At 34.9% G+C, this 9,568-nt stretch overlaps 1 long non-coding RNA gene across 1 annotated transcript; it reads right to left on the bottom strand.

The window, feature by feature from the left end:
* Positions 1–7,194: 7,194 nt before the first annotated feature.
* Positions 7,195–7,905, bottom strand: LOC309477054. The gene is made up of 3 exons (XR_014198506.1): positions 7,839–7,905; positions 7,377–7,619; positions 7,195–7,327 (listed from the first exon to the last, which is right to left on the bottom strand). It is a non-coding gene; the product is annotated as an uncharacterized lncRNA (long non-coding RNA).
* Positions 7,906–9,568: the final 1,663 nt, after the last annotated feature.

Here is a 9,568-nt window from a genome sequence, read left to right on the forward strand (position 1 = left end):
AGGAAAGTGAAACAGATTGATTGCGTACAATCAACCTTTGTGTAAAAAAAACGTTGCAAATGTATAAATGACTTAAATATAAATATGACTTGAATAAAAAAAAAAAGATTTGTGTTGTGATGGATTTTTAATAGATAAGATAAACTATCTTTTAAACTAACCATGATTCTAACAATTCTAACATCTAAACCTCACTTCCCTAAACCTAAAAGGGGAAGTGAGAGGTTTAGATGTTAGAATTGTTAGAGATCATATTGATAGAAGGTGACGTGAGTTAAGTCATGAGTTAGTCACTAGATCTTATTTGTTGTGTCTGTCTTTATCCTATAAAACATGAGCTGAACATGAACTAATGTGATTAACATCGACAAACAGAAAAGACATTATAACAAACATTATTAGTACAGCGTATTTACGACTACTTACCAACATCCGGCACAGGTGAACTGATGCCAAATATCTCGATGTGTTGGGAATGAGACATCAGCACGATTTCCTACTGATAAATTTCGCGTCTGTTGTTGACGCCACAGGTTTCCCATTGAAAGCAGAGTTCCCAGTTCATCATAGAGTGACGCCGAGGAGGCTTTGGCGTCTTGATTGTGACACCGGGATGCTTGACCACGCTTCAGTTTTTGACGTCTTGGGAGTGAGAATGGGTTGGCTTTCTTCATTCATGGCCTTCAGTTTGAACAACAGGATCCTGACATGAGTTTACTGTATTAATTACTGTAAGTGGTTGGCCGACACTTTTAATCAAAGCAGCTCTTGATGTTGGAGTTGCTGATGCCGTAATCTACTGTTTAACCTAAAATGAGATTGAGAGTCCAACCGGTGCTGTGGTTTATAAAATAATGAACTACTATTATTGCTTCATTAAAGTTCATTTTTCCATTTGTTCCAGGTCCAGTTTCTGTCCATAAGCAGTTTATATTTCATCTGTCAATGTCTCTCAGTGAATGACTCTCTCCAGCTTCATCATGAGAGACTGAAGAAAATAAAGATAAAAGTGGAAATATTATAGAGTGTGTAAAAAGACATCTTTATAAAAAAAAGTCTGTGATATTAAAATACACACAGTCTGGTCTTCTTTGCTCCAGACTGTCCTGCCGATGAAATCTCATGGATCTATTGACTGATTCTTCAGATTGTGAGCTTTTCTCTTTGTTCTCCTGATTTGTGTTGTTCTGTTGTTTCTAAATCTTCAGATTCGGTTTGTCACACATCATCTCCAGTCCAGAGGGTCCATTAAACCTAAACAAAACATGAAATAATCTTTATTTATTATTCATAGCCTACTGCTGTCATAAGATGGTCTAAATGTTAAGAATACATTCAGATAAATCATGTTTAACACAAGCCGTCAGTCGAGTGGCAGTAGATGTGTGTTCTGAGACTGGACTCATACACACACACACACACACACACACACACACACACACACACACACACACACACACACACACACACACACACACACACACACGTTTGCATCATTTACTCCTGCTGTTTCTGTCTTTATCTGCATTGTGTGTCATGTTGTTTTCCCCGTTTAAGATTCTTTGTCTAAATCAAGTTCTTCATTTCTTTGACACATTTACTGTAACGGTAAACTAAAGACTGAATTAATCATGGCAATAAAAGTCCAGATACAAACACACTATTATAAATAAAAAGCATAAAATGCTCAGTTGTGTGTTTGTCCTGAACACTTTCTGAACTCATTTTCTCCACGGCTCATTCAGTGTCTGTTACACTCATGACCTTTATTCTCCTGACACACACAAGATCATCTTTTACAGTAAAATAACAGATCTGAGTATAACTTACAGTCTAATCTCACACAGCAGAATATTTAAAGTGTGTGTTCACACATTAATGAAGTTTCTGTCAGTAATTACTCTCCATCATGTCCTTCCAATCCTGTAAGATATTCGTTCATCTTCGGATCACAAGTGAAGATATTGTTGATGAAATCTGAGAGGTTTCTGATCAGACTATTGTTCATGCGCTGCAGAAAAGACAGAGACTAATCAGAGGCCATGCAAGCATTAAAATAATAATAATGTGTAATGTAATGCATTCAGGACTGCAGAGATTTCTAAGACATTTATGTGTTAGAAAACAAAGTCTCTGAAGCATGTGTGAGAAAACCTGTTTGTCCAGAAGAGATGAAGCGCTCGACCATCCAGCAAAACTCACTGAGACTCACTGTGGATATTTATTTCTGCATGATGTTCAATATGCTCAGAATATAATGGGGATATTTATGACTAAGACAGGTTTAAAATTGATATTGTTCAACATTTTAAGGCATCAAATCCCAGCAATGTTTTCTTTCTTTTTTTTACTTTTTAAAATTTTCTAAAATTTTACATTTTTAACATTATTTCTCTCTGAAATATAAAATGTTCAACCACCTTCTTACAGACCCAGAGTCCCAGCAGACTCCAGATTAAACCCCTGCTTTAAGACACAGACAGTGATTATTTGGCCTTGAGGAAAAGACTGTCATGAACTGTGAAACTCTTGGACAAGATCAGACAAGATCTCCTCAAACACATTCACACTTCTGCTTTATAGGCCTCTAACTGTATGGATTACAAAATGAAAATATATAACAGTAAATTAAGAGATACAGATGAAAATATACTTGCAAGGATCAAAGCACAATAAAAGATATGAAATCTTAGTTATGGAAATCATAAACCCATTTGATATATTTTGTGCAGCTTGTCTGGAGATCCTGCATCATTCAGTGAACGATGATGATGAAGGACTGATATGAAACTGATAAAAGCAGAACTTTCACAAACACACACGGCTGCATCTTTCTGACTAAATAAGTGTGACAATAACACATTACTGTGGTAAATGAATGCCTTCACCAGGGTCAGAGGTCAGAGGTTGAGGTTTCATCTGTTGGCCTACACTGAATAATCCCTTAGATTCATCACTCATATTCACACAGGTTTGTCTACTGTAATATCTTTAGTGCAGCTCAAACACTATTGCTTTAATTGAGTTAAACTCCATATTACAGGCATTCATATTTACCGTGACTTTATAACATACAGATTTTATACAGACTGGAAAAAATAAGTTGTTCTGAAAAGCCATCGTTTGTTTAAGTCATTGAATAACATTTATCAAAGTTTCTCATATTTCATAGCAATATTGTTAATGGTTTATTGACCTGTATCTTCACCCAACAGCTGAAAACATGAACAACTCCTGATGTTGCAGAGCCGCTCTCATTCACTAATAATTGTGTAGATTACTCATATTTATGTGCACATTTGAAGTTTTTACAAATACTTCCCGCCTAATTCACAACATGTGAGTAAACACACATGCATTTGTTCTCAACCGTGTAATAATGTTGGTGAATTTGCTGTAGGCCTCTTCTAATCCAGAAGTTCTTCTAGTCGAGCGGCCGCTCACGAGGATAGTCTGGAATATGAAAATCAACTCAATACATTTGATCATTTCAAGATAATACAACTACTGTTCATCTTTACACTTCTTTTCACTTGTGAAGTTTTCACAGCCAAACTCCCAAACAGTCTCTACCACGGTAAAGTATGTTTCTGTGAGATACTTCTTCAGATTTACCACATGAGATCATGAACACATTAATTAGATTAATTCAGGACATTTATTCTTTATCTGGCTTCTGGTATAGATGACGTGTGGAGCATTTCAGCACTAGATCGCCTCTTATTTAGCAAACGAAAGAAACTAATGCTCTGCTAGTAAACTGGAGATGCTTTATTCGTATTCGGTACATCCGTGCCGCAAGAGGTTTCCAAAAGTGTTGAGGACATCAGTCCCACCTGCAAATTAGCCTATGGCCACTGATCAGGATTGTTAAACTCAAATAACTCATAAAGGACTTGATGAGCTGTAGATCAGGTGTGTTTCAGTAAGATTAAAGCTAAACTCCAGCACTGCATTATTTTCAAAAAATAATGGACATGCATTATTGATGACTTTTTTTTTTTAAGCAGATCTGAATGCGACAATTTTAATTTTAATTTTTTATTTGCAGTTGATAACTTAAATGTATGTTCTTGACATGATAATGATCTGAACTATGAAATCATATGGAATAAAATGACTTCACAGTTCGCGTCACATTATTGACTCTATAAGCAAATGACTCGACATTCTGTTGCTGTATATCCATTATATCTTAAAACAGGAGAAATAAATCAATATTCACTGTAGATCAGTTAGTCATGATACACACAACTACAAACACACTAAAGATGAACATCTGAGTAAATACAAATACAACAAATAAAATAAACAACAAAATACTAAATACAAACACAGTACAGACAAAATACTTTAAATTTACTGTACTATAAGATTTACATTTATTAATTTAGCAGATGCTTTTATCCACTTACAAATGAGGAATATGACAAGTTATTTGCCACAATATTTATAGAATATAATATCAGGTTTATTAGAAAGCTATTAGGAGACCAGGGCAGAAATATAGAGATTTATTTGTTGATGTTGTTGTGAGTGCCTTGTTGGCTTAATGTTGTGTTGTTCAGTAAAGAGTCTTCAGCATTTACTGGAATTCAAAAGTTGTGATACTATATTCAGTTCAGGAAACAGGGTGAAGTGTTAAAGTGAAGTGTAGAGGGTGAAGTGTTGTGCTGTAAAGTACCTGAACTTTCTGAACATCTGATCTCTCAGAGCTGTACTGGAAACTCCCTCTCTTCTGCTCATCACAAGGTAATTAAAACACTTTATCTCTAATTGTTCTCTAAAGAGATTTTTATTTACTCATTTATATCCAGACATTAATGTCTCTATTATAGTGAAACTGAAATGTAAACCTGTAATGCTCAACAATCATTAACTGATGTCAAACTTCACTCTAAATTGAACAACCGTATTCTCTTGAACAGATATTACCAAAGTCAGAATATATGAGGAATTACAGCATGGAGAACATGTGTTGAGCTTCACAAACTACAGGATAATTACACATGTGGACAACAGAGAAAGAGAACAAAAAGTTACAATCTAATAAACCAAACCAGAAAAACACACAGAGTCTATAGTCAACAGCGGTGAACCAAACTGAGTATTTATGATGTTTAATATCAAACACTGTTTTGCATCTTTATTTATGAACAGTGTTTCATCTTCTAGTGTCTGAATGTGTCAAACACTGGTGAATACTGGTAAAGTGGGACTTCTGCTTTAATGTATACTATGATGTGTTTGTGAACAGTAGATATTGAGTATTGAGTAAGTGTTGATCTGTTGTTGTTCTGAACAGCTTCAGTTCGTCTGTTAAAGTCACTAATGTTCTGCTGATGGAAATCAGTGTTAATAAATCAGAGATGATTAAATGAGCAGCTGATGGAGTTTATCAGATCTGAGTTTTACATTTAACATTCAGACTCTTGAAACTCATCAGGAAACAATACGGCTGCGTCTCACATCAGATATTCAGAGGAGATATTGATCTGAAGAAGTACTAAGGTATGTTCTGTGTGAATGAATGTGTGGATTTATTTTCATCTTCTAGAGAAATGACATCTTTCAGGAGCTTTTAAATGAGGAAAACACATTATACTGAGACTCATGATTGTAATGCATGTATGAGTGATCTGAGTTGGTCATATTGTTGAATCAGGAGCTGATGGAGATTTGCCTGATATGAAACATCATCATCAGCTTCTGCTAACAGAAGAATCCAGAAACACAGTCTCTGGGAAGAACATCAATTATTCCCTGTTTCTAACTCTATCAGAAAGAGAAACAGAGAGATCTTCTGTGTGAAACGACAGATGAAGCACATGATGGAGAAAGCGGAGAATAAAAGTGATTCTGTCATAAACTCATCATCATAATCACAGGCTGCTTTATGATATTAAAGCTGGAAGCGTCACAGAATTCACTGGAACTAAAGAGATCTTGATTCTGATCAAACCATTCAAACCTTCAGAATAATATCAAAACAGCAGAAGTCATATTTTATAGTGACGCACATTTGACATCTTTGAGTTTGACTTCAATAATGATTCCCTTCAAATTACAACTTGTTGATTTTCATATTCCCTGATGAACTGAAATCTGGAAGTGTTTTCATTTGTTGCTGTAAAACACATTTTCATCTGTAGCTTCTTTAACTCTGCTGTGATTCTGATGATCTCCTGTAGAGGGAGACACGAGACTGCAGGACAGGGTCAAAGGGCAATCTGGAGCCGCTTTAGTTCACATGTTTAGGTTTAGTTTCACTTTTAAGTTTATTTGTATAGTGCTCATACATACTGTGACAAAGTAACATCGATACATCAGAAATGTACAGATAATACAATCATGCAGTTACAGTGGTTAACGGCTCATATTCATTTAGGCAGAAACAATGAACACATTAAAGATGATTACAGTATATGATCTTACAGTATTGTAGATTACAGTATATAGATGATAATGTGTTGACTCAGAGTTATGATCATATGAAGTCTTCATAACTCAAACTGGTGTGATCTCTAGTTACAGAGACTAAACAAACACACACACACACACACACACACACACACTTTTGTCAGAGATCTAGTGTTCTTGAGTTATTCAGCCTCAAGGTGGCGCTGTAGAGCTGGAGAGACTCAGACACGCTCTGCATCTTCTTTTAACGGCCCTCGAGAAGTGAACAATGTGTGTGTGTGTGTGTGTGTGTGTGTGTGTGTGTGTGTGTGTGTGTGTGTGTGTGTATTTGACCTTTCATTTCTTTCATACATGTTTTTCATCACCTTAAAATCGTCAAATTTGTGTCATGAACTCTTTCCTTCTCTCTAAAACCAGTTTATCCTCATAAAGCTGATTATATATTTTAAATAACACTGGTCCTGTAATATAACAGATCCAGATTCATCTCTTGTGTTTCAGTGTCAAACATCTAGAAAGGTCATTAACAGGTTAAAAACAGAAGCACTTCTCAGACACACTTTGTCTTATTTAAACACACTTTCACAGACAATATAAAGACTGAATGATGTTTATTCACATAAATAAAATCTATAAATAGATGATCAGGTCTTCAGCTGCTGATGGATGTCAGTGATGATGATGATGATGATGATGATGATGATGATGAGATCATGATGAAGGGTTTGATGAGAATCTCTCCTCAGTTTTGACATCAGAATCAAACTTTACAGGCTCGACTGGATCACAGGAGACTAGAAATATACATATCAGATTATCATAGACATTGCTTTGAATTTATACATTTAATATGTTCTTAATCAATAACTTTTCTGTCAATTAAACACAATCTGTAAATGTTTCATAACTGCAGAAAGTCAGTCTGATGAATTTGTCTGAATGTGACACTTTATAACAGAGAGAAAACAACAGTAAATCTGACAGTAAAACTAAAATATGATGAAGGATTAAAGTTCAATAATGATCAAACACTCACACATTGGCTTTATTTTCTCCATACTGTCACATCTATCAAGTCCTCTTTCCTCTGGTGATTCACTGGTTTGTGTCTCATTTCTGTCCTCCATTTTTCTCTCAGTCTTCTTGTTTTCTGCTGATCTGTGATTTCTGCTGATTTTCTTTCTCCTCTTCATTTGAATCTGTTCAATCACACAGACAGAGTTTCATTAAAGCGATATAACATCATATCACGAGACATCAGATCAACTCCTGATCAACATCTGCATGAGCTCAGTGTTATTACAGCATCTCAGATTAACTCTACAATATTCAGAATAATCAATGATGATGACAAATGACAAATATATCAATGTGAGTTTATGTGTGAGTCCTGATAATAAACATCTTTCTCTTCTCACCTCATGTTTGATCATATTTGATTCATCAGAACGACACTTTACAGCTCCGACTGGATCAACAGAGACTGGAAATGAAGAAAACAACCCGTTATCATCATAATTATAATACAGAGACTGAACTGATGATATAGACTCAGATCATCTAACGGAGAACATGCACTTAAAATATAGAATTTAAAACATTTGTGATAAAATAGCAAATAATCCAGTCATCCATATGAAGATAAAGCTCCTCAGTAAAGATGAGAAATGAAATATGAAACATGTTTCTCGCCTGTGTGAAGAAGAGAGATGTAGAATAATCCAGAGTTTATTAAATCACACTGAATATATAAAGATAAAATCCTTCTTCTGTAGTTTGTGATGGTCCAGATATATTCCTGTCATGCATTCATTTCTCTTGTGTTCAGATTCTGCACAATTTTTAATACATATTTATCTTCAGTTTCACTACAATACTTTGTACACTAACATCTCTGTTCATAATTAATATCTAAAAATACTCTTACAAAATGTGTAAAGATGAAAGTGTTTAATTACCTTGTGATGATCTGGACAGAGAGAAGCTCCAGTGTTACTGAGAGTCTGAGGAGCTTTATACACTTACCACGCCAGTGACCACACTCCACTCCTCCTGAAATATCTTATCAAGAAGAATGAAACCCACATATAAATGCTTGTTCCACACATCAGTAGTGTAACAGATTCCCAGTGTAGAGATGGTAAACTGGTGTTATATGATGATATTGTCTTGATCTGGTAATAACTCTAGCTGCTGTATTTTGCACTATAACTGTAGTTTGTTGATTGATAATGATCAGGATAATCTAGTAATGCATTACAGTAATCCAGTCATGAACGCTTTATGAGCTTTTCTGCATCAGAAACATGTTCTGTATTTTGGTGTTTCTGAGGTGAATAACGCTGAAGGATCAGCCAGATCTTTAACTGTACATGATGAAGAAACACACACTGATGCAGATTGTTTACAAGAGATTCTGTGGACAGGATTATGGCCAATCAATAATATCATGTTATTTATGATTATCATCATTTATTATAAGAACATTACTGGTCATCCATATCTTTAACACACTCTGGTTACTTGGATAATATACAAATGTAATTTTGTCTGTAAGAAATATATAGTTGATTATTAATAAGCATAACAGTGGAAACTAATCTCATGTTTTCTAATAATTTTACAGACCCACATTTGACACACAATAACACTTTACACTCAAACACAAGCTCTTCTTTCTGCTCAATCTTTATTAGCAGTAAATATTTACACATCATAGTAAAGTTGTAAGTTACTGTATTATTCACAGTTTTCATGAACTTTTATTATTCAGTCAGATTTGTGTCATCAGCTCTTCCTCTGCTCTAACATCATTTCTATCCTCATGAAGTTGATTATGTAGAGAATAACACTGGATCATCTGAGCCAATATGATCCAATCCAATCTGCCACAGATTCAGACACGTCAGATGCTAAACTCTTGTCTTTACAAAAACTCATTCCTCATATGTCTGGTTTCATTCCTGTCTCAGAAAGCTATAGTCTACAAAATAAATGAAGAATGACAGAAATAATGCCACACATGAATATATGACTGATGCTGTTGTCCTGTTTTCTGTTCTGTAGTTTATCTGTGTGTGTGTTGCTGTGTTTATTCTGTTACTGTTTTTTACAGCACATGGTCAACGGTAGTTGTGTTTAATTGTGC

Source organism: Leuciscus leuciscus, assembly GCF_965113295.1.
Source record: "Leuciscus leuciscus genome assembly, chromosome: 16".
Taxonomy (NCBI): Eukaryota; Metazoa; Chordata; class Actinopteri; order Cypriniformes; family Leuciscidae; genus Leuciscus; species Leuciscus leuciscus.